The sequence below is a fragment of the Pelobates fuscus genome, unplaced genomic scaffold, assembly GCF_036172605.1.
Source record: "Pelobates fuscus isolate aPelFus1 unplaced genomic scaffold, aPelFus1.pri scaffold_57, whole genome shotgun sequence".
Taxonomy (NCBI): Eukaryota; Metazoa; Chordata; class Amphibia; order Anura; family Pelobatidae; genus Pelobates; species Pelobates fuscus.
In genome coordinates this window covers 43,516-64,153 of record NW_026961940.1, presented here as the reverse complement: position 1 = coordinate 64,153, position 20,638 = coordinate 43,516, and the positions used below count along the sequence as shown (strand labels likewise).

Genomic DNA, 20,638 nt, shown 5'->3' with positions numbered 1-20,638 from the left:
GTTTGATATTCTACCAACATTAGTGAGATCGCATTCTCTTAATTTCACTTACGGCCATACCAGTCTGAAAATGCTTGATCTCGTCAGATCTCGGAAGCCATCCAGACTCGGGCCTGGTTAGTACTTGTATGGGAGACCAACTAGGAACCTCAGGTGCCGTAAGCTTTTGTTTATTTCTTTTTTGCATTATGATGTCATAATCAGACCACTTTTTTCCCTATCCAGAAGCGTCTTGCCTTTTGTCGCAACCAGAGTTTGATATTCTACCAACATTAGCGAGATCGCATTCTCTTAATTTTACTTACGGCCATACCAGTCTGAAAATGCCTGATCTCGTCAGATCTCGGAAGCCATCCAGACTCGGGCCTGGTTAGTACTTGTATGGGAGACCAACTAGGAACCTCAGGTGCCGTAAGCTTTTGTTTATTTCTTTTTTGCATTATGATGTCATAATCAGACCTCTTTTTTCCCTATGGGAGACCAACTAGGAACCTCAGGTGCCGTAAGCTTTTGTTTATTTCTTTTTTGCATTATGATGTCATAATCAGACCACTTTTTTCCCTATCCAGAAGCGTCTTGTCTTTTGTCGCAACCAGAGTTTGATATTCTACCAACATTAGCGAGATCGCATTCTCTTAATTTCACTTACGGCCATACCAGTCTGAAAATGCCTGATCTCATCAGATCTCGGAAGCCTTCCAGACTCGGGCCTGGTTAGTACTTGTATGGGAGACCAACTAGGAACCTCAGGTGCGTAAGCTTTTGTTTATTTCTTTTTTGCATTATGATGTCATAATCAGACCACTTTTTTCCCTATCCAGAAGCGTCTTGTCTTTTGTCGCAACCAGAGTTTGATATTCTTCCAACATTAGCGAGATCGCATTCTCTTAATTTCACTTACGGCCATACCAGTCTGAAAATGCCTGATCTCATCAGATCGCGGAAGCCATCCAGACTCGGGCCTGGTTAGTACTTGTATGGGAGACCAACTAGGAACCTCAGGTGCCGTAAGCTTTTGTTTATTTCTTTTTTGCATTATGATGTCATAATCAGACCACTTTTTTCCCTATCCAGAAGCGTCTTGTCTTTTGTCGCAACCAGAGTTTGATATTCTACCAACATTAGCGAGATCGCATTCTCTGAATTTCACTTACGGCCATACCAGTCTGAAAATGCCTGATCTCGTCAGATCTCGGACGCCATCCAGACTCGGGTCTGGTTAGTACTTGTATGGGAGACCAACTAGGAACTTCAGGTGCCGTAAGCTTTTGTTTATTTCTTTTTTGCATTATGATGTCATAATCAGACCACTTTTTTCCCTATGGGAGACCAACTAGGAACCTCAGGTGCCGTAAGCTTTTGTTTATTTCTTTTTTGTATTATGATGTCATAATCAGACCACTTTTTTCCCTATCCAGAAGCGTCTTGTCTTTTGTCGCAACCAGAGTTTGATATTCTACCAACATTAGCGAGATCGCATTCTCTTAATTTCACTTACGGCCATACCAGTCTGAAAATGCCTGATCTCGTCAGATCTCGGAAGCCATCCAGACTCGGGCCTGGTTAGTACTTGTATGGGAGACCAACTAGGAACCTCAGGTGCCGTAAGCTTTTGTTTATTTATTTTTTGCATTATGATGTCATAATCAGACCACTTTTTTCCCTATCCAGAAGCGTCTTGTCTTTTGTCGCAACCAGAGTTTGATATTCTACCAACATTAGCGAGATCGCATTCTCTTAATTTCCCTTGCGGCCATACCAGTCTGTAAATGCCTGATCTCGTCAGATCTCGGAAGCCATCCAGACTCGGGCCTGGTTAGTACTTGTATGGGAGATCAACTAGGAACCTCAGGTGCCGTGAGCTTTTGTTTATTTCTTTTTTGCATTATGATGTCATAATCAGACCACTTTTTTCCCTATCCAGAAGCGTCTTGTCTTTTGTCGCAACAAGAGTTTGATATTCTACCAACATTAGCGAGATCGCATTCTCTTAACTTCACTTACGGCCATGCCAGTCTGAAAATGCCTGATCTCGTCAGATCTCGGAAACCATCCAGACTCGGGCCTGGTTAGTACTTGTATGGGAGACCAACTAGGAACCTCAGGTGCCGTGAGCTTTTGTTTATTTCTTTTTTGCATTATGATGTCATAATCAGACCACTTTTTTCCCTATCCAGAAGCGTCTTGTCTTTTGTCGCAACCAGAGTTTGATATTCTACCAACATTAGTGAGATCGCATTCTCTTAATTTCACTTACGGCCATACCAGTCTGAAAATGCTTGATCTCGTCAGATCTCGGAAGCCATCCAGACTCGGGCCTGGTTAGTACTTGTATGGGAGACCAACTAGGAACCTCAGGTGCCGTAAGCTTTTGTTTATTTCTTTTTTGCATTATGATGTCATAATCAGACCACTTTTTTCCCTATCCAGAAGCGTCTTGCCTTTTGTCGCAACCAGAGTTTGATATTCTACCAACATTAGCGAGATCGCATTCTCTTAATTTTACTTACGGCCATACCAGTCTGAAAATGCCTGATCTCGTCAGATCTCGGAAGCCATCCAGACTCGGGCCTGGTTAGTACTTGTATGGGAGACCAACTAGGAACCTCAGGTGCCGTAAGCTTTTGTTTATTTCTTTTTTGCATTATGATGTCATAATCAGACCACTTTTTTCCCTATGGGAGACCAACTAGGAACCTCAGGTACAGTAAGCTTTTGTTTATTTCTTTTTTGCATTATGATGTCATAATCAGACCACTTTTTTCCCTATCCAGAAGCGTCTTGTCTTTTGTCGCAACCAGAGTTTGATATTCTACCAACATTAGCGAGATCGCATTCTCTTAATTTCACTTACGGCCATACCAGTCTGAAAATGCCTGATCTCATCAGATCTCGGAAGCCTTCCAGACTCGGGCCTGGTTAGTACTTGTATGGGAGACCAACTAGGAACCTCAGGTGCGTAAGCTTTTGTTTATTTCTTTTTTGCATTATGATGTCATAATCAGACCACTTTTTTCCCTATCCAGAAGCGTCTTGTCTTTTGTCGCAACCAGAGTTTGATATTCTTCCAGCATTAGCGAGATCGCATTCTCTTAATTTCACTTACGGCCATACCAGTCTGAAAATGCCTGATCTCATCAGATCGCGGAAGCCATCCAGACTCGGTCCTGGTTAGTACTTGTATGGGAGACCAACTAGGAACCTCAGGTGCCGTAAGCTTTTGTTTATTTCTTTTTTGCATTATGATGTCATAATCAGACCACTTTTTTCCCTATCCAGAAGCGTCTTGTCTTTTGTCGCAACCAGAGTTTGATATTTTACCAACATTAGCGAGATCGCATTCTCTGAATTTCACTTACGGCCATACCAGTCTGAAAATGCCTGATCTCGTCAGATCTCGGACGCCATCAAGACTCGGGTCTGGTTAGTACTTGTATGGGAGACCAACTAGGAACTTCAGGTGCCATAAGCTTTTGTTTATTTCTTTTTTGCATTATGATGTCATAATCAGACCACTTTTTTCCCTATGGGAGACCAACTAGGAACCTCAGGTGCCGTAAGCTTTTGTTTATTTCTTTTTTGTATTATGATGTCATAATCAGACCACTTTTTTCCCTATCCAGAAGCGTCTTGTCTTTTGTCGCAACCAGAGTTTGATATTCTACCAACATTAGCGAGATCGCATTCTCTTAATTTCACTTACGGCCATACCAGTCTGAAAATGCCTGATCTCGTCAGATCTCGGAAGCCATCCAGACTCGGGCCTGGTTAGTACTTGTATGGGAGACCAACTAGGAACCTCAGGTGCCGTAAGCTTTTGTTTATTTATTTTTTGCATTATGATGTCATAATCAGACCACTTTTTTCCCTATCCAGAAGCGTCTTGTCTTTTGTCGCAACCAGAGTTTGATATTCTACCAACATTAGCGAGATCGCATTCTCTTAATTTCCCTTACGGCCATACCAGTCTGTAAATGCCTGATCTCGTCAGATCTCGGAAGCCATCCAGACTCGGGCCTGGTTAGTACTTGTATGGGAGATCAACTAGGAACCTCAGGTGCCGTGAGCTTTTGTTTATTTCTTTTTTGCATTATGATGTTATAATCAGACCACTTTTTTCCCTATCCAGAAGCGTCTTGTCTTTTGTCGCAACCAGAGTTTGATATTCTACCAACATTAGCGAGATCGCATTCTATTAATTTCACTTACAGCCATACCAGTCTGAAAATGCCTGATCTCGTCAGATCTCGGAACCCATCCAGACTCGGGCCTGGTTAGTACTTGTATGGGAGACCAACTAGGAACCTCAGGTGCCGTAAGCTTTTGTTTATTTCTTTTTTGCATTATGATGTCATAATCAGACCACTTTTTTCCCTATCCAGAAGCGTCTTGTCTTTTGTCGCAACCAGAGTTTGATATTCTACCAACATTAGCGAGATCGCATTCTCTCAATTTCCCTTACGGCCATACCAGTCTGAAAATGCCTGATCTCGTCAGATCTCGGAAGCCATCCAGACTCGGGCCTGGTTAGTACTTGTATGGGAGACCAACTAGGAACCTCTGGTGCCGTAAGCTTTTGTTTATTTCTTTTTTGCATTATGATGTCATAATCAGACAACTTTTTTCCCTATCCAGAAGCGTCTTGTCTTTTGTCGCAACCAGAGTTTGATATTCTACCAACATTAGCGAGATCGCATTCCCTTAATTTCACTTACGGCCATACCAGTCTGAAAATGCCTGATCTTGTCAGATCTCGGAAGCCATCCAGACTCGGGCCTGGTTAGTACTTGTATGGGAGACCAACTAGGAACCTCTGGTGCCGTAAGCTTTTGTTTATTTCTTTTTTGCATTATGATGTCATAATCAGACAACTTTTTTCCCTATCCAGAAGCGTCTTGTCTTTTGTCGCAACCAGAGTTTGATATTCTACCAACATTAGCGAGATCGCATTCTCTTAATTTCACTTACGGCCATACCAGTCTGAAAATGCCTGATCTCGTCAGATCTCGGAAGCCATCCAGACTCGGGCCTGGTTAGTACTTGTATGGGAGACCAACTAGGAACCTCAGGTGCCGTAAGCTTTTGTTTATTTCTTTTTTGCATTATGATGTCATAATCAGACCACTTTTTTCCCTATGGGAGACCAACTAGGAACCTCAGGTGCCGTAAGCTTTTGTTTATTTCTTTTTTGCATTATGATGTCATAATCAGACCACTTTTTTCCCTATCCAGAAGCGTCTTGTCTTTTGTCGCAACCAGAGTTTTATATTCTACCAACATTAGCGAGATCGCATTCTCTTCGTTTCACTTACGGCCATACCAGTCTGAAAATGCCTGATCTCATCAGATCTCGGAAGCCATCCAGACTCGGGCCTGGTTAGTACTTGTATGGGAGACCAACTAGGAACCTCAGGTGCCGTAAGCTTTTGTTTATTTCTTTTTTGCATTATGATGTCATAATCAGACCACTTTTTTCCCTATCCAGAAGCGTCTTGTCTTTTGTCGCAACCAGAGTTTGATATTCTACCAACATTAGCGAGATCGCATTCTCTTAATTTTACTTACGGCCATACCAGTCTGAAAATGCCTGATCTCGTCAGATATCGGAAGCAATCCAGACTCGGGCCTGGTTAGTACTTGTATGGGAGACCAACTAGGAACCTCAGGTGCCGTAAGCTTTTGTTTATTTCTTTTTTGCATTATGATGTCATAATCAGACCACTTTTTTCCCTATCCAGAAGCGTCTTGTCTTTTGTCGCAACCAGAGTTTGATATTCTACCAACATTAGCGAGATCACATTCTCTTAATTTCACTTACGGCCATACCAGTCTGAAAATGCCTGATCTCGTCAGATCTCGGAAGCCATCCAGACTCGGGCCTTGTTAGTACTTGTATGGGAGACCAACTAGGAACCTCAGGTGCCGTAACCTTTTGTTTATTTCTTTTTTGCATTATGATGTCATAATCAGACCACTTTTTTCCCTATCCAGAAGCGTCTTGTCTTTTGTCGCAACCAGAGTTTGATATTCGACCAACATTAGTGAGATCGCATTCTCTTAATTTCACTTACGGCCATACCAGTCTGAAAACGCCTGATCTCGTCAGATCTCGGAAGCCATCCAGACTCGGGCCTGGTTAGTACTTGTATGGGAGACCAACTAGGAACCTCAGGTGCCGTAAGCTTTTGTTTATTTATTTTTTGCATTATGATGTCATAATCAGACCACTTTTTTCCCTATCCAGAAGCGTCTTGTCTTTTGTCGCAACCAGAGTTTTATATTCTACCAACATTAGCGAGATCGCATTCTCTTCGTTTCACTTATGGCCATACCAGTCTGAAAATGCATGATCTCGTCAGATCTCGGAAGCAATCCAGACTCGGGCCTGGTTAGTACTTGTATGGGAGACCAACTAGGAACCTCAGGTGCCGTAAGCTTTTGTTTATTTCTTTTTTGCATTATGATGTCATAATCAGACCACTTTTTTCCCTATCCAGAAGCGTCTTGTCTTTTGTCGCAACCAGAGTTTGATATTCTACCAACATTAGCGAGATCACATTCTCTTAATTTCACTTACGGCCATACCAGTCTGAAAATGCCTGATCTCGTCAGATCTCGGAAGCCATCCAGACTCGGGCCTGGTTAGTACTTGTATGGGAGACCAACTAGGAACCTCAGGTGCCGTAAGCTTTTGTTTATTTCTTTTTTGCATTATGATGTCATAATCAGACCACTTTTTTCCCTATCCAGAAGCGTCTTGTCTTTTGTCGCAACCAGAGTTTGATATTCTACCAACATTAGCGAGATCGCATTCTCTTAATTTCACTTACGGCCATACCAGTCTGAAAATGCCTGATCTCGTCAGATCTCGGAAGCCATCCAGACTCGGGCCTGGTTAGTACTTGTATGGGAGACCAACTAGGAACCTCAGGTGCCGTAAGCTTTTGTTTATTTCTTTTTTGCATTATGATGTTATAATCAGACCACTTTTTTCCCTATCCAGAAGCATCTTGTCTTTTGTCGCAACCAGAGTTTGATATTCTACCAACATTAACGAGATCGCATTCTCTTAATTTCACTTACGTCCATACCAGTCTGAAAATGCCTGATCTCGTCAGATCTCAGAAGCCATCCAGACTCGGGCCTGGTTAGTACTTGTATGGGAGACCAACTAGGAACCTCAGGTGCTGTAAGCTTTTGTTTATTTCTTTTTTGCATTATGATGTCATAATCAGACCACTTTTTTCCCTATGGGAGACCAACTAGGAACCTCAGGTGCCGTAAGCTTTTGTTTATTTCTTTTTTGCATTATGATGTCATAATCAGATCACTTTTTTCCCTATCCAGAAGCGTCTTGTCTTTTGTCGTAACCAGAGTTTGATATTCTACCAACATTAGCGAGATCGCATTCTCTTAATTTCACTTACGGCCATACCAGTCTGAAAATGCCAGATCTCGGAAGCCATCCAGACTCGGGCCTGGTTAGTACTTGTATGGGAGACCAACTAGGAACCTCAGGTGCCGTAAGCTTTTGTTTATTTCTTTTTTGCATTCTGATGTCATAATCAGACCACTTTTTTCCCTATGGGAGACCAACTAGGAACCTCAGGTGCCGTAAGCTTTTGTTTATTTCTTTTTTGCATTATGATGTCATAATCAGACCACTTTTTTCCCTATCCAGAAGCGTCTTGTCTTTTGTCGCAACCAGAGTTTGATATTCTACCAACATTAGCGAGATCGCATTCTCTTAATTTCCCTTATGGCCATACCAGTCTGAAAATGCCTGATCTCGTCAGATCTCGGAAGCCATCCAGACTCGGTCCTGGTTAGTACTTGTATGGGAGACCAACTAGGAACCTCAGGTGCTGTAAGCTTTTGTTTATTTCTTTTTTGCATTATGATGTCATAATCAGACCACTTTTTTCCCTATCCAGAAGCGTCTTGTCTTTTGTCGCAACCAGAGTTTGATATTCTACCAACATTAGCGAGATCGCATTCTCTTAATTTCACTTACGGCCATACCAGTCTGAAAATGCCTGATCTCGTCAGATCTCGGTAGCCATCCAGACTCTGGCCTGGTTAGTACTTGTATGGGAGACCAACTAGGAACCTCAGGTGCCGTAAGCTTTTGTTTCTTTCTTTTTTGCATTATGATGTCATAATCAGACCACTTTTTTCCCTATGGGAGACCAACTAGGAACCTCAGGTGCCGTTAACTTTTGTTTATTTCTTTTTTGCATTATGATGTCATAATCAGACCACTTTTTTCCCTATCCAGAAGCGTCTTGTCTTTTGTCGCAACCAGAGTTTGATATTCTACCAACATTAGCGAGATCGTATTCTCTTAGTTTCACTTACGGCCATACCAGTCTGAAAATGCCTGATCTCGTCAGATCTCGGAAGCCATCCAGACTCGGGCCTGGTTAGTACTTGTATGGGAGACCAACTAGGAACCTCAGGTGCCGTAAGCTTTTGTTTATTTATTTTTTGCATTATGATGTCATAATCAGACCACTTTTTTCCCTATCCAGAAGCGTCTTGTCTTTTGTCGCAACCAGAGTTTTATATTCTACCAACATTAGCGAGATCGCATTCTCTTCGTTTCACTTACGGCCATACCAGTCTGAAACTGCCTGATCTCATCAGATCTCGGAAGCCATCCAGACTCGGGCCTGGTTAGTACTTGTATGGGAGACCAACTAGGAACCTCAGGTGCCGTAAGCTTTTGTTTATTTCTTTTTTGCATTATGATGTCATAATCAGACCACTTTTTTCCCTATCCAGAAGCGTCTTGCCTTTTGTCGCAACCAGAGTTTGATATTCTACCAACATTAGCGAGATCGCATTCTCTTAATTTTACTTACGGCCATACCAGTCTGAAAATGCCTGATCTCGTCAGATCTCGGAAGCCATCCAGACTCGGGCCTGGTTAGTACTTGTATGGGAGACCAACTAGGAACCTCAGGTGCCGTAAGCTTTTGTTTATTTCTTTTTTGCATTATGATGTCATAATCAGACCACTTTTTTCCCTATCCAGAAGCGTCTTGTCTTTTGTCGCAACCAGAGTTTGATATTCTACCAACATTAGCGAGATCGCATTCTCTTAGTTTCACTTACGGCCATACCAGTCTGAAAATGCCTGATCTCATCAGATCTCGGAAGCCATCCAGACTCGGGCCTGGTTAGTACTTGTATGGGAGACCAACTAGGAACCTCAGGTGCCGTAAGCTTTTGTTTATTTCTTTTTTGCATTATGATGTCATAATCAGACCACTTTTTTCCCTATCCAGAAGCGTCTTGTCTTTTGTCGCAACCAGAGTTTGATATTCTACCAACATTAGCGAGATCGCATTCTCTTAATTTCACTTACGGCCATACCAGTCTGAAAATGCCTGATCTCGTCAGATCTCGGAAGCCATCCAGACTCGGGCCTGGTTAGTACTTGTATGGGAGACCAACTAGGAACCTCAGGTGCCGTAAGCTTTTGTTTATTTCTTTTTTGCATTATGATGTTATAATCAGACCACTTTTTTCCCTATCCAGAAGCATCTTGTCTTTTGTCGCAACCAGAGTTTGATATTCTACCAACATTAACGAGATCGCATTCTCTTAATTTCACTTACGTCCATACTAGTCTGAAAATGCCTGATCTCGTCAGATCTTAGAAGCCATCCAGACTCGGGCCTGGTTAGTACTTGTATGGGAGACCAACTAGGAACCTCAGGTGCTGTAAGCTTTTGTTTATTTCTTTTTTGCATTATGATGTCATAATCAGACCACTTTTTTCCCTATGGGAGACCAACTAGGAACCTCAGGTGCCGTAAGCTTTTGTTTATTTCTTTTTTGCATTATGATGTCATAATCAGATCACTTTTTTCCCTATCCAGAAGCGTCTTGTCTTTTGTCGTAACCAGAGTTTGATATTCTACCAACATTAGCGAGATCGCATTCTCTTAATTTCACTTACGGCCATACCAGTCTGAAAATGCCAGATCTCGGAAGCCATCCAGACTCGGGCCTGGTTAGTACTTGTATGGGAGACCAACTAGGAACCTCAGGTGCCGTAAGCTTTTGTTTATTTCTTTTTTGCATTCTGATGTCATAATCAGACCACTTTTTTCCCTATGGGAGACCAACTAGGAACCTCAGGTGCCGTAAGCTTTTGTTTATTTCTTTTTTGCATTATGATGTCATAATCAGACCACTTTTTTCCCTATCCAGAAGCGTCTTGTCTTTTGTCGCAACCAGAGTTTGATATTCTACCAACATTAGCGAGATCGCATTCTCTTAATTTCCCTTATGGCCATACCAGTCTGAAAATGCCTGATCTCGTCAGATCTCGGAAGCCATCCAGACTCGGTCCTGGTTAGTACTTGTATGGGAGACCAACTAGGAACCTCAGGTGCCGTAAGCTTTTGTTTATTTCTTTTTTGCATTATGATGTCATAATCAGACCACTTTTTTCCCTATCCAGAAGCGTCTTGTCTTTTGTCGCAACCAGAGTTTGATATTCTACCAACATTAGCGAGATCGCATTCTCTTAATTTCCCTTATGGCCATACCAGTCTGAAAATGCCTGATCTCGTCAGATCTCGGAAGCCATCCAGACTCGGTCCTGGTTAGTACTTGTATGGGAGACCAACTAGGAACCTCAGGTGCTGTAAGCTTTTGTTTATTTCTTTTTTGCATTATGATGTCATAATCAGACCACTTTTTTCCCTATCCAGAAGCGTCTTGTCTTTTGTCGCAACCAGAGTTTGATATTCTACCAACATTAGCGAGATCGCATTCTCTTAATTTCACTTACGGCCATACCAGTCTGAAAATGCCTGATCTCGTCAGATCTCGGTAGCCATCCAGACTCTGGCCTGGTTAGTACTTGTATGGGAGACCAACTAGGAACCTCAGGTGCCGTAAGCTTTTGTTTCTTTCTTTTTTGCATTATGATGTCATAATCAGACCACTTTTTTCCCTATGGGAGACCAACTAGGAACCTCAGGTGCCGTTAACTTTTGTTTATTTCTTTTTTGCATTATGATGTCATAATCAGACCACTTTTTTCCCTATCCAGAAGCGTCTTGTCTTTTGTCGCAACCAGAGTTTGATATTCTACCAACATTAGCGAGATCGTATTCTCTTAGTTTCACTTACGGCCATACCAGTCTGAAAATGCCTGATCTCGTCAGATCTCGGAAGCCATCCAGACTCGGGCCTGGTTAGTACTTGTATGGGAGACCAACTAGGAACCTCAGGTGCCGTAAGCTTTTGTTTATTTATTTTTTGCATTATGATGTCATAATCAGACCACTTTTTTCCCTATCCAGAAGCGTCTTGTCTTTTGTCGCAACCAGAGTTTTATATTCTACCAACATTAGCGAGATCGCATTCTCTTCGTTTCACTTACGGCCATACCAGTCTGAAAATGCCTGATCTCATCAGATCTCGGAAGCCATCCAGACTCGGGCCTGGTTAGTACTTGTATGGGAGACCAACTAGGAACCTCAGGTGCCGTAAGCTTTTGTTTATTTCTTTTTTGCATTATGATGTCATAATCAGACCACTTTTTTCCCTATCCAGAAGCGTCTTGCCTTTTGTCGCAACCAGAGTTTGATATTCTACCAACATTAGCGAGATCGCATTCTCTTAATTTTACTTACGGCCATACCAGTCTGAAAATGCCTGATCTCGTCAGATCTCGGAAGCCATCCAGACTCGGGCCTGGTTAGTACTTGTATGGGAGACCAACTAGGAACCTCAGGTGCCGTAAGCTTTTGTTTATTTCTTTTTTGCATTATGATGTCATAATCAGACCACTTTTTTCCCTATCCAGAAGCGTCTTGTCTTTTGTCGCAACCAGAGTTTGATATTCTACCAACATTAGCGAGATCGCATTCTCTTAGTTTCACTTACGGCCATACCAGTCTGAAAATGCCTGATCTCATCAGATCTCGGAAGCCATCCAGACTCGGGCCTGGTTAGTACTTGTATGGGAGACCAACTAGGAACCTCAGGTGCCGTAAGCTTTTGTTTATTTCTTTTTTGCATTATGATGTCATAATCAGACCACTTTTTTCCCTATCCAGAAGCGTCTTGTCTTTTGTCGCAACCAGAGTTTGATATTCTACCAACATTAGCGAGATCGCATTCTCTTAATTTCACTTACGGCCATACCAGTCTGAAAATGCCTGATCTCGTCAGATCTCGGAAGCCATCCAGACTCGGGCCTGGTTAGTACTTGTATGGGAGACCAACTAGGAACCTCAGGTGCCGTAAGCTTTTGTTTATTTCTTTTTTGCATTATGATGTTATAATCAGACCACTTTTTTCCCTATCCAGAAGCATCTTGTCTTTTGTCGCAACCAGAGTTTGATATTCTACCAACATTAACGAGATCGCATTCTCTTAATTTCACTTACGTCCATACTAGTCTGAAAATGCCTGATCTCGTCAGATCTTAGAAGCCATCCAGACTCGGGCCTGGTTAGTACTTGTATGGGAGACCAACTAGGAACCTCAGGTGCTGTAAGCTTTTGTTTATTTCTTTTTTGCATTATGATGTCATAATCAGACCACTTTTTTCCCTATGGGAGACCAACTAGGAACCTCAGGTGCCGTAAGCTTTTGTTTATTTCTTTTTTGCATTATGATGTCATAATCAGATCACTTTTTTCCCTATCCAGAAGCGTCTTGTCTTTTGTCGTAACCAGAGTTTGATATTCTACCAACATTAGCGAGATCGCATTCTCTTAATTTCACTTACGGCCATACCAGTCTGAAAATGCCAGATCTCGGAAGCCATCCAGACTCGGGCCTGGTTAGTACTTGTATGGGAGACCAACTAGGAACCTCAGGTGCCGTAAGCTTTTGTTTATTTCTTTTTTGCATTCTGATGTCATAATCAGACCACTTTTTTCCCTATGGGAGACCAACTAGGAACCTCAGGTGCCGTAAGCTTTTGTTTATTTCTTTTTTGCATTATGATGTCATAATCAGACCACTTTTTTCCCTATCCAGAAGCGTCTTGTCTTTTGTCGCAACCAGAGTTTGATATTCTACCAACATTAGCGAGATCGCATTCTCTTAATTTCCCTTATGGCCATACCAGTCTGAAAATGCCTGATCTCGTCAGATCTCGGAAGCCATCCAGACTCGGTCCTGGTTAGTACTTGTATGGGAGACCAACTAGGAACCTCAGGTGCCGTAAGCTTTTGTTTATTTCTTTTTTGCATTATGATGTCATAATCAGACCACTTTTTTCCCTATCCAGAAGCGTCTTGTCTTTTGTCGCAACCAGAGTTTGATATTCTACCAACATTAGCGAGATCGCATTCTCTTAATTTCACTTACGGCCATACCAGTCTGAAAATGCCTGATCTCGTCAGATCTTGGTAGCCATCCAGACTCTGGCCTGGTTAGTACTTGTATGGGAGACCAACTAGGAACCTCAGGTGCCGTAAGCTTTTGTTTCTTTCTTTTTTGCATTATGATGTCATAATCAGACCACTTTTTTCCCTATGGGAGACCAACTAGGAACCTCAGGTGCCGTTAACTTTTGTTTATTTCTTTTTTGCATTATGATGTCATAATCAGACCACTTTTTTCCCTATCCAGAAGCGTCTTGTCTTTTGTCGCAACCAGAGTTTGATATTCTACCAACATTAGCGAGATCGTATTCTCTTAGTTTCACTTACGGCCATACTAGTCTGAAAATGCCTGATCTCGTCAGATCTCGGAAGCCATCCAGACTCGGGCCTGGTTAGTACTTGTATGGGAGACCAACTAGGAACCTCAGGTGCCGTAAGCTTTTGTTTATTTATTTTTTGCATTATGATGTCATAATCAGACCACTTTTTTCCCTATCCAGAAGCGTCTTGTCTTTTGTCGCAACCAGAGTTTTATATTCTACCAACATTAGCGAGATCGCATTCTCTTCGTTTCACTTACGGCCATACCAGTCTGAAAATGCCTGATCTCATCAGATCTCGGAAGCCATCCAGACTCGGGCCTGGTTAGTACTTGTATGGGAAACCAACTAGGAACCTCAGGTGCCGTAAGCTTTTGTTTATTTCTTTTTTGCATTATGATGTCATAATCAGACCACTTTTTTCCCTATCCAGAAGCGTCTTGTCTTTTGTCGCAACCAGAGTTTGATATTCTACCAACATTAGCGAGATCGCATTCTCTTAGTTTCACTTACGGCCATACCAGTCTGAAAATGCCTGATCTCATCAGATCTCGGAAGCCATCCAGACTCGGGCCTGGTTAGTACTTGTATGGGAGACCAACTAGGAACCTCAGGTGCCGTAAGCTTTTGTTTATTTCTTTTTTGCATTATGATGTCATAATCAGACCACTTTTTTCCCTATCCAGAAGCGTCTTGTCTTTTGTCGCAACCAGAGTTTGATATTCTACCAACATTAGCGAGATCGCATTCTCTTAATTTCATTTACGGCCATACCAGTCTGAAAATGCCTGATCTCGTCAGATCTCGGAAGCCATCCAGACTCGGGTCTGGTTAGTACTTGTATGGGAGACCAACTAGGAACCTCAGGTGCCGTAAGCTTTTGTTTATTTCTTTTTTGCATTATGATGTCATAATCAGACCACTTTTTTCCCTATCCAGAAGCGTCTTGTCTTTTGTCGCAACCAGAGTTTGATATTCTACCAACATTAGCGAGATCGCATTCTCATAATTTCACTTATGGCCATACCAGTCTGAAAATGCCTGATCTCGTCAGATCTTGGAAGCCATCCAGACTCGGGCCTGGTTAGTACTTGTATGGGAGACCAACTAGGAACCTCAGGTGCCGTAAGCTTTTGTTTATTTCTTTTTTGCATTATGATGTCATAATCAGACCACTTTTTTCCCTATGGGAGACCAACTAGGAACCTCAGGTGCCGTAAGCTTTTGTTTATTTCTTTTTTGCATTATGATGTCATAATCAGACCACTTTTTTCCCTATCCAGAAGCGTCTTGTCTTTTGTCGCAACCAGAGTTTGATATTCTACCAACATTAGCGAGATCGCATTCTCTTAATTTCACTTACGGCCATACCAGTCTGAAAATGCCTGATCTCATCAGATCTCGGAAGCCTTCCAGACTCGGGCCTGGTTAGTACTTGTATGGGAGACCAACTAGGAACCTCAGGTGCGTAAGCTTTTGTTTATTTCTTTTTTGCATTATGATGTCATAATCAGACCACTTTTTTCCCTATCCAGAAGCGTCTTGTCTTTTGTCGCAACCAGAGTTTGATATTCTTCCAACATTAGCGAGATCGCATTCTCTTAATTTCACTTACGGCCATACCAGTCTGAAAATGCCTGATCTCATCAGATCGCGGAAGCCATCCAGACTCGGGCCTGGTTAGTACTTGTATGGGAGACCAACTAGGAACCTCAGGTGCCGTAAGCTTTTGTTTATTTCTTTTTTGCATTATGATGTCATAATCAGACCACTTTTTTCCCTATCCAGAAGCGTCTTGTCTTTTGTCGCAACCAGAGTTTGATATTCTACCAACATTAGCGAGATCGCATTCTCTGAATTTCACTTACGGCCATACCAGTCTGAAAATGCCTGATCTCGTCAGATCTCGGACGCCATCCAGACTCGGGTCTGGTTAGTACTTGTATGGGAGACCAACTAGGAACTTCAGGTGCCGTAAGCTTTTGTTTTTTTCTTTTTTGCATTATGATGTCATAATCAGACCACTTTTTTCCCTATGGGAGACCAACTAGGAACCTCAGGTGCCGTAAGCTTTTGTTTATTTCTTTTTTGTATTATGATGTCATAATCAGACCACTTTTTTCCCTATCCAGAAGCGTCTTGTCTTTTGTCGCAACCAGAGTTTGATATTCTACCAACATTAGCGAGATCGCATTCTCTTAATTTCACTTACGGCCATACCAGTCTGAAAATGCCTGATCTCGTCAGATCTCGGAAGCCATCCAGACTCGGGCCTGGTTAGTACTTGTATGGGAGACCAACTAGGAACCTCAGGTGCCGTAACCTTTTGTTTATTTATTTTTTGCATTATGATGTCATAATCAGACCACTTTTTTCCCTATCCAGAAGCGTCTTGTCTTTTGTCGCAACCAGAGTTTGATATTCTACCAACATTAGCGAGATCGCATTCCCCAAATTTCACTTACGGCCATACCAGTCTGAAAATGCCTGATCTCGTCAGATCTCGGAAGCCATCCAGACTCGGGCCTGGTTAGTACTTGTATGGGAGACCAACTAGAAACCTTAGGTGCCGTAAGCTTTTGTTTATTTCTTTTTTGCATTATGATGTCATAATCAGACCACTTTTTTCCTTATCCAGAAGCGTCTTGTCTTTTGTCGCAACCAGAGTTTGATATTCTACCAACATTAGCGAGATCGCATTCTCTCAATTTCCCTTACGGCCATACCAGTCTGAAAATGCCTGATCTCGTCAGATCTCGGAAGCCATCCAGACTCGGGCCTGGTTAGTACTTGTATGGGAGACCAACTAGGAACCTCAGGTGCCGTAAGCTTTTGTTTATGTCTTTTTTTAATTATGATGTCATAATCAGACCACTTTTTTCCCTATCCAGAAGCGTCTTGTCTTTTGTCGCAACCAGAGTTTGATATTCTACCAACATTAGCGAGATCGCATTCCCTTAATTTCACTTACGGCCATACCAGTCTGAAAATGCCTGATCTCGTCAGATCTCGGAAGCCATCCAGACTCGGGCCTGGTTAGTACTTGTATGGGAGACCAACTAGGAACCTCTGGTGCCGTAAGCTTTTGTTTATTTCTTTTTTGCATTATGATGTCATAATCAGACCACTTTTTTCCCTATCCAGAAGCGTCTTGTCTTTTGTCGCAACCAGAGTTTGATATTCTACCAACATTAGCGAGATCGCATTCTCTTAATTTCACTTACGGCCATACCAGTCTGAAAATGCCAGATCTCGGAAGCCATCCAGACTCGGGCCTGGTTAGTACTTGTATGGGAGACCAACTAGGAACCTCAGGTGCCGTAAGCTTTTGTTTATTTCTTTTTTGCATTATGATGTCATAACCAGACCACTTTTTTCCCTATGGGAGACCAACTAGGAACCTCAGGTGCCGTAAGCTTTTGTTTATTTCTTTTTTGCATTATGATGTCATAATCAGACCACTTTTTTCCCTATCCAGAAGCGTCTTGTCTTTTGTCGCAACCAGAGTTTGATATTCTACCAACATTAGCGAGATCGCATTCTCTTAATTTCCCTTACGGCCATACCAGTCTGAAAATGCCTGATCTCGTCAGATCTCGGTAGCAATCCAGACTCGGGCCTGGTTAGTACTTGTATGGGAGACCAACTAGGAACCTCAGGTGCCGTAAGCTTTTGTTTATTTCTTTTTTGCATTATGATGTCATAATCAGACCACTTTTTTCCCTATCCAGAAGCGTCTTGTCTTTTGTCGCAACCAGAGTTTGATATTCTACCAACATTAGCGAGATCGCTTTCTCTTAATTTCCCTTACGGCCATACCAGTCTGAAAATGCCTGATCTCGTCAGATCTCGGAAGCAATCCAGACTCGGGCCTGGTTAGTACTTGTATGGGAGACCAACTAGGAACCTCAGGTGCCGTAAGCTTTTGTTTATTTCTTTTTTGCATTATGATGTCATAATCAGACCACTTTTTTCCCTATCCAGAAGCGTCTTGTCTTTTGTCGCAACCAGAGTTTGATATTCTACCAACATTAGCGAGATCGCATTCTCTTAATTTCACTTACGGCCATACCAGTCTGAAAATGCCTGATCTCGTCAGATCTCGGAAGCCATCCAGACTTGGGCCTGGTTAGTACTTGTATGGGAGACCAACTAGGAACCTCAGGTGCCTTAAGCTTTTGTTTATTTCTTTTTTGCATTATGATGTCATAATCAGACCACTTTTTTCCCTATCCAGAAGCGTCTTGTCTTTTGTCGCAACCAGAGTTTGATATTCTACCAACATTAGCGAGATCGCATTCTCTTAACTTCCCTTACGGCCATACCAGTCTGAAAATGCCTGATCTTGTCAGATCTCAGAAGCCATCCAGACTCGGGCCTGGTTAGTACTTGTATGGGAGACCAACTAGGCACTTCAGGTGCCGTAAACTTTTGTTTATTTCTTTTTTGCATTATGATGTCATAATCAGACCACTTTTTTCCCTATGGGAGACCAACTAGGAACCTCAGGTGCCGTAAGCTTTTGTTTATTTCTTTTTTGCATTATGATGTCATAATCAGACCACTTTTTTCCCTATCCAGAAGCGTCTTGTCTTTTGTCGCAACCAGAGTTTGATATTCTACCAACATTAGCGAGATCGCATTCTCTTAATTTCACTTACGGCCATACCAGTCTGAAAATGCCTGATCTCGTCAGATCTCGGAAGCCATCCAGACTCGGGCCTGGTTAGTACTTGTATGGGAGACCAACTAGGAACCGCAGGTGCTGTAAGCTTTTGTTTATTTATTTTTTGCTTTATGATGTCATAATCAGACCACTTTTTTCCCTATGGGAGACCAACTAGGAACCTCAGGTGCCGTAAGCTTTTGTTTATTTCTTTTTTGCATTATGATGTCATAATCAGACCACTTTTTTCCCTATCCAGAAGCGTCTTGTCTTTTGTCGCAACCAGAGTTTGATATTCTACCAACATTAGCGAGATCGCATTCTCTTATTTTCACTTTCGGCCATACCAGTCTGAAAATACCTGATCTCGTCAGATCTCGGAAGCCATCCAGACTCGGGCCTGGTTAGTACTTGTATGGGAGACCAACTAGGAACCTCAGGTGCCGTAAGCTTTTGTTTATTTCTTTTTTGCATTATGATGTCATAATCAGACCACTTTTTTCCCTATGGGAGACCAACTAGGAACCTCAGGTGCCGTAAGCTTTTGTTTATTTCTTTTTTGCATTATGATGTCATAATCAGACCACTTTTTTCCCTATCCAGAAGCGTCTTGTCTTTTGTCGCAACCAGAGTTTGATATTCTACCAACATTAGCGAGATCGCATTCTCTTAATTTCACTTACGGCCATACCAGTCTGAAAATGCCTGATCTCGTCAGATCTCGGAAGCAATCCAGACTCGGGCCTGGTTAGTACTTGTATGGGAGACCAACTAGAAACCTCAGGTGCCGTAAGCTTTTGTTTATTTCTTTTTTGCATTATGATGTCATAATCAGACCACTTTTTTCCCTATCCAGAAGCGTCTTGTCTTTTGTCGCAACCAGAGTTTGATATTCTACCAACATTAGCGAGATCGCATTCTCTTAATTTCACTTACGGCCATACCAGTCTGAAAATGCCAGATCTCGGAAGCCATCCAGACTCGGGCCTGGTTACTACTTGTATGGGAGACCAACTAGGAACCTCAGGTGCCGTAAGCTTTTGTTTATTTCTTTTTTGCATTATGATGTCATAATCAGACCACTTTTTTCCCTATGGGAGACCAACTAGGAACCTCAGGTGCCGTAAGCTTTTGTTTATTTCTTTTTTGCATTATGATGTCATAATCAGACCACTTTTTTCCCTATGGGAGACCAACTAGGAACCTCAGGTGCCGTAAGCTTTTGTTTATTTCTTTTTTGCATTATGATGTCATAATCAGACCACTCTTTTCCCTATCCAGAAGCGTCTTGTCTTTTGTCGCAACCAGAGTTTGATATTCTACCAACATTAGCGAGATCGCATTCTCTGAATTTCACTTACGGCCATACCAGTCTGAAAATGCCTGATCTCGTCAGATCTCTGAAGCCATTCAGACTCGGGCCTGGTTAGTACTTGTATGGGAGACCAACTAGGAACCTCAGGTGCCGCAAGCTTTTGTTTATTTCTTTTTTGCATTATGATGTCATAATCAGACCACTTTTTTCCCTATGGGAGACCAACTAGGAACCTCAGGTGCCGTAATCTTTTGTTTATTTCTTTTTTGCATTATGATGTCATAATCAGACCACTTTTTTCCCTATGGGAGACCAACTAGGAACCTCAGGTGCCGTAAGCTTTTGTTTATTTCTTTTTTGCATTATGATGTCATAATCAGACCACTTTTTTCCCTATGGGAGACCAACTAGGAACGTCAGGTGCCGTAAGCTTTTGTTTATTTATTTTTTGCATTATGATGTCATAATCAGACCACTTTTTTTCCTATCCAGAAGCATCTTGTCTTTTGTCGCAACCAGAGTTTGATATTCTACCAACATTAACGAGATCGCATTCTCTTAATTTCAATTACGGCCATACCAGTCTGAAAATGCCTGATATCGTCAGATCTCGGAAGCTATCCAGACTCGGGCCTGGTTAGTACTTGTATGGGAGACCAACTAGGAACCTCAGGTGCCGTAGTCTTTTGTTTATTTATTTTTTGCATTATGATGTCATAATCAGACCACTTGTTTCCCTATGGGAGACCAACTAGGAGCCTCAGGTGCCGTAAGCTTTTGTTTATTTCTTTTTTGCATTATGATGTCATAATCAGACCACTTTTTTCCCTATGGGAGACCAACTAGGAACCTCAGGTGCCGTAAGCTTTTGTTTATTTCTTTTTTGCATTATGATGTCATAATCAGACCACTTTTTTCCCTATCCAGAAGCGTCTTGTCTTTTGTCGCAGCCAGAGTTTGATATTCTACCAAC

General features: G+C 42.1%; 67 pseudogenes; all 67 read left to right on the top strand.

Annotated features, from left to right (window-relative positions):
* The first annotated feature begins 46 nt into the window (after window positions 1–46).
* Window positions 47–165, top strand: LOC134584978 (5S ribosomal RNA; annotated as a pseudogene).
* A 134-nt stretch (window positions 166–299) lies between these two features.
* Window positions 300–418, top strand: LOC134584891 (5S ribosomal RNA; annotated as a pseudogene).
* A 225-nt stretch (window positions 419–643) lies between these two features.
* Window positions 644–761, top strand: LOC134585246 (5S ribosomal RNA; annotated as a pseudogene).
* Window positions 762–895: 134 nt separating this feature from the next.
* Window positions 896–1,014, top strand: LOC134585079 (5S ribosomal RNA; annotated as a pseudogene).
* A 134-nt stretch (window positions 1,015–1,148) lies between these two features.
* Window positions 1,149–1,267, top strand: LOC134585130 (5S ribosomal RNA; annotated as a pseudogene).
* Window positions 1,268–1,492: 225 nt separating this feature from the next.
* Window positions 1,493–1,611, top strand: LOC134584890 (5S ribosomal RNA; annotated as a pseudogene).
* Window positions 1,612–1,745: 134 nt separating this feature from the next.
* On the top strand, window positions 1,746–1,864 carry LOC134585201 (5S ribosomal RNA; annotated as a pseudogene).
* A 134-nt stretch (window positions 1,865–1,998) lies between these two features.
* On the top strand, window positions 1,999–2,117 carry LOC134585070 (5S ribosomal RNA; annotated as a pseudogene).
* A 134-nt stretch (window positions 2,118–2,251) lies between these two features.
* LOC134584977 (5S ribosomal RNA) lies at window positions 2,252–2,370 on the top strand (annotated as a pseudogene).
* A 134-nt stretch (window positions 2,371–2,504) lies between these two features.
* LOC134584889 (5S ribosomal RNA) lies at window positions 2,505–2,623 on the top strand (annotated as a pseudogene).
* A 225-nt stretch (window positions 2,624–2,848) lies between these two features.
* On the top strand, window positions 2,849–2,966 carry LOC134585245 (5S ribosomal RNA; annotated as a pseudogene).
* A 134-nt stretch (window positions 2,967–3,100) lies between these two features.
* Window positions 3,101–3,219, top strand: LOC134585192 (5S ribosomal RNA; annotated as a pseudogene).
* Window positions 3,220–3,353: 134 nt separating this feature from the next.
* Window positions 3,354–3,472, top strand: LOC134585254 (5S ribosomal RNA; annotated as a pseudogene).
* A 225-nt stretch (window positions 3,473–3,697) lies between these two features.
* LOC134584887 (5S ribosomal RNA) lies at window positions 3,698–3,816 on the top strand (annotated as a pseudogene).
* A 134-nt stretch (window positions 3,817–3,950) lies between these two features.
* On the top strand, window positions 3,951–4,069 carry LOC134585170 (5S ribosomal RNA; annotated as a pseudogene).
* A 134-nt stretch (window positions 4,070–4,203) lies between these two features.
* LOC134585182 (5S ribosomal RNA) lies at window positions 4,204–4,322 on the top strand (annotated as a pseudogene).
* A 134-nt stretch (window positions 4,323–4,456) lies between these two features.
* On the top strand, window positions 4,457–4,575 carry LOC134584953 (5S ribosomal RNA; annotated as a pseudogene).
* Window positions 4,576–4,709: 134 nt separating this feature from the next.
* Window positions 4,710–4,828, top strand: LOC134585073 (5S ribosomal RNA; annotated as a pseudogene).
* Window positions 4,829–4,962: 134 nt separating this feature from the next.
* On the top strand, window positions 4,963–5,081 carry LOC134584885 (5S ribosomal RNA; annotated as a pseudogene).
* Window positions 5,082–5,306: 225 nt separating this feature from the next.
* Window positions 5,307–5,425, top strand: LOC134585023 (5S ribosomal RNA; annotated as a pseudogene).
* A 134-nt stretch (window positions 5,426–5,559) lies between these two features.
* LOC134585099 (5S ribosomal RNA) lies at window positions 5,560–5,678 on the top strand (annotated as a pseudogene).
* Window positions 5,679–5,812: 134 nt separating this feature from the next.
* On the top strand, window positions 5,813–5,931 carry LOC134585213 (5S ribosomal RNA; annotated as a pseudogene).
* Window positions 5,932–6,065: 134 nt separating this feature from the next.
* On the top strand, window positions 6,066–6,184 carry LOC134584924 (5S ribosomal RNA; annotated as a pseudogene).
* A 134-nt stretch (window positions 6,185–6,318) lies between these two features.
* LOC134585140 (5S ribosomal RNA) lies at window positions 6,319–6,437 on the top strand (annotated as a pseudogene).
* A 134-nt stretch (window positions 6,438–6,571) lies between these two features.
* On the top strand, window positions 6,572–6,690 carry LOC134584884 (5S ribosomal RNA; annotated as a pseudogene).
* Window positions 6,691–6,824: 134 nt separating this feature from the next.
* On the top strand, window positions 6,825–6,943 carry LOC134584883 (5S ribosomal RNA; annotated as a pseudogene).
* A 134-nt stretch (window positions 6,944–7,077) lies between these two features.
* Window positions 7,078–7,196, top strand: LOC134585034 (5S ribosomal RNA; annotated as a pseudogene).
* Window positions 7,197–7,755: 559 nt separating this feature from the next.
* On the top strand, window positions 7,756–7,874 carry LOC134585172 (5S ribosomal RNA; annotated as a pseudogene).
* Window positions 7,875–8,008: 134 nt separating this feature from the next.
* LOC134585179 (5S ribosomal RNA) lies at window positions 8,009–8,127 on the top strand (annotated as a pseudogene).
* A 225-nt stretch (window positions 8,128–8,352) lies between these two features.
* On the top strand, window positions 8,353–8,471 carry LOC134584882 (5S ribosomal RNA; annotated as a pseudogene).
* Window positions 8,472–8,605: 134 nt separating this feature from the next.
* LOC134584940 (5S ribosomal RNA) lies at window positions 8,606–8,724 on the top strand (annotated as a pseudogene).
* A 134-nt stretch (window positions 8,725–8,858) lies between these two features.
* Window positions 8,859–8,977, top strand: LOC134585281 (5S ribosomal RNA; annotated as a pseudogene).
* Window positions 8,978–9,111: 134 nt separating this feature from the next.
* On the top strand, window positions 9,112–9,230 carry LOC134585011 (5S ribosomal RNA; annotated as a pseudogene).
* A 134-nt stretch (window positions 9,231–9,364) lies between these two features.
* Window positions 9,365–9,483, top strand: LOC134585280 (5S ribosomal RNA; annotated as a pseudogene).
* A 134-nt stretch (window positions 9,484–9,617) lies between these two features.
* On the top strand, window positions 9,618–9,736 carry LOC134585206 (5S ribosomal RNA; annotated as a pseudogene).
* A 559-nt stretch (window positions 9,737–10,295) lies between these two features.
* On the top strand, window positions 10,296–10,414 carry LOC134585161 (5S ribosomal RNA; annotated as a pseudogene).
* Window positions 10,415–10,548: 134 nt separating this feature from the next.
* Window positions 10,549–10,667, top strand: LOC134585171 (5S ribosomal RNA; annotated as a pseudogene).
* Window positions 10,668–10,801: 134 nt separating this feature from the next.
* Window positions 10,802–10,920, top strand: LOC134585178 (5S ribosomal RNA; annotated as a pseudogene).
* A 225-nt stretch (window positions 10,921–11,145) lies between these two features.
* LOC134585279 (5S ribosomal RNA) lies at window positions 11,146–11,264 on the top strand (annotated as a pseudogene).
* Window positions 11,265–11,398: 134 nt separating this feature from the next.
* On the top strand, window positions 11,399–11,517 carry LOC134584997 (5S ribosomal RNA; annotated as a pseudogene).
* Window positions 11,518–11,651: 134 nt separating this feature from the next.
* Window positions 11,652–11,770, top strand: LOC134585278 (5S ribosomal RNA; annotated as a pseudogene).
* A 134-nt stretch (window positions 11,771–11,904) lies between these two features.
* Window positions 11,905–12,023, top strand: LOC134584984 (5S ribosomal RNA; annotated as a pseudogene).
* Window positions 12,024–12,157: 134 nt separating this feature from the next.
* Window positions 12,158–12,276, top strand: LOC134585277 (5S ribosomal RNA; annotated as a pseudogene).
* Window positions 12,277–12,410: 134 nt separating this feature from the next.
* On the top strand, window positions 12,411–12,529 carry LOC134585205 (5S ribosomal RNA; annotated as a pseudogene).
* A 559-nt stretch (window positions 12,530–13,088) lies between these two features.
* LOC134585160 (5S ribosomal RNA) lies at window positions 13,089–13,207 on the top strand (annotated as a pseudogene).
* Window positions 13,208–13,341: 134 nt separating this feature from the next.
* LOC134585230 (5S ribosomal RNA) lies at window positions 13,342–13,460 on the top strand (annotated as a pseudogene).
* A 225-nt stretch (window positions 13,461–13,685) lies between these two features.
* Window positions 13,686–13,804, top strand: LOC134584991 (5S ribosomal RNA; annotated as a pseudogene).
* A 134-nt stretch (window positions 13,805–13,938) lies between these two features.
* LOC134584938 (5S ribosomal RNA) lies at window positions 13,939–14,057 on the top strand (annotated as a pseudogene).
* A 134-nt stretch (window positions 14,058–14,191) lies between these two features.
* On the top strand, window positions 14,192–14,310 carry LOC134584972 (5S ribosomal RNA; annotated as a pseudogene).
* Window positions 14,311–14,444: 134 nt separating this feature from the next.
* Window positions 14,445–14,563, top strand: LOC134585110 (5S ribosomal RNA; annotated as a pseudogene).
* A 134-nt stretch (window positions 14,564–14,697) lies between these two features.
* Window positions 14,698–14,816, top strand: LOC134585114 (5S ribosomal RNA; annotated as a pseudogene).
* A 225-nt stretch (window positions 14,817–15,041) lies between these two features.
* Window positions 15,042–15,159, top strand: LOC134585244 (5S ribosomal RNA; annotated as a pseudogene).
* A 134-nt stretch (window positions 15,160–15,293) lies between these two features.
* Window positions 15,294–15,412, top strand: LOC134585078 (5S ribosomal RNA; annotated as a pseudogene).
* A 134-nt stretch (window positions 15,413–15,546) lies between these two features.
* On the top strand, window positions 15,547–15,665 carry LOC134585129 (5S ribosomal RNA; annotated as a pseudogene).
* A 225-nt stretch (window positions 15,666–15,890) lies between these two features.
* LOC134585081 (5S ribosomal RNA) lies at window positions 15,891–16,009 on the top strand (annotated as a pseudogene).
* Window positions 16,010–16,143: 134 nt separating this feature from the next.
* On the top strand, window positions 16,144–16,262 carry LOC134585168 (5S ribosomal RNA; annotated as a pseudogene).
* A 134-nt stretch (window positions 16,263–16,396) lies between these two features.
* LOC134584950 (5S ribosomal RNA) lies at window positions 16,397–16,515 on the top strand (annotated as a pseudogene).
* A 134-nt stretch (window positions 16,516–16,649) lies between these two features.
* Window positions 16,650–16,768, top strand: LOC134584932 (5S ribosomal RNA; annotated as a pseudogene).
* Window positions 16,769–17,236: 468 nt separating this feature from the next.
* LOC134585032 (5S ribosomal RNA) lies at window positions 17,237–17,355 on the top strand (annotated as a pseudogene).
* A 134-nt stretch (window positions 17,356–17,489) lies between these two features.
* On the top strand, window positions 17,490–17,608 carry LOC134584951 (5S ribosomal RNA; annotated as a pseudogene).
* Window positions 17,609–17,742: 134 nt separating this feature from the next.
* LOC134585100 (5S ribosomal RNA) lies at window positions 17,743–17,861 on the top strand (annotated as a pseudogene).
* A 134-nt stretch (window positions 17,862–17,995) lies between these two features.
* Window positions 17,996–18,114, top strand: LOC134585224 (5S ribosomal RNA; annotated as a pseudogene).
* Window positions 18,115–18,339: 225 nt separating this feature from the next.
* On the top strand, window positions 18,340–18,458 carry LOC134584989 (5S ribosomal RNA; annotated as a pseudogene).
* Window positions 18,459–18,683: 225 nt separating this feature from the next.
* On the top strand, window positions 18,684–18,802 carry LOC134584954 (5S ribosomal RNA; annotated as a pseudogene).
* A 225-nt stretch (window positions 18,803–19,027) lies between these two features.
* LOC134585065 (5S ribosomal RNA) lies at window positions 19,028–19,146 on the top strand (annotated as a pseudogene).
* A 559-nt stretch (window positions 19,147–19,705) lies between these two features.
* On the top strand, window positions 19,706–19,824 carry LOC134585113 (5S ribosomal RNA; annotated as a pseudogene).
* A 407-nt stretch (window positions 19,825–20,231) lies between these two features.
* On the top strand, window positions 20,232–20,350 carry LOC134585154 (5S ribosomal RNA; annotated as a pseudogene).
* Window positions 20,351–20,638: the final 288 nt, after the last annotated feature.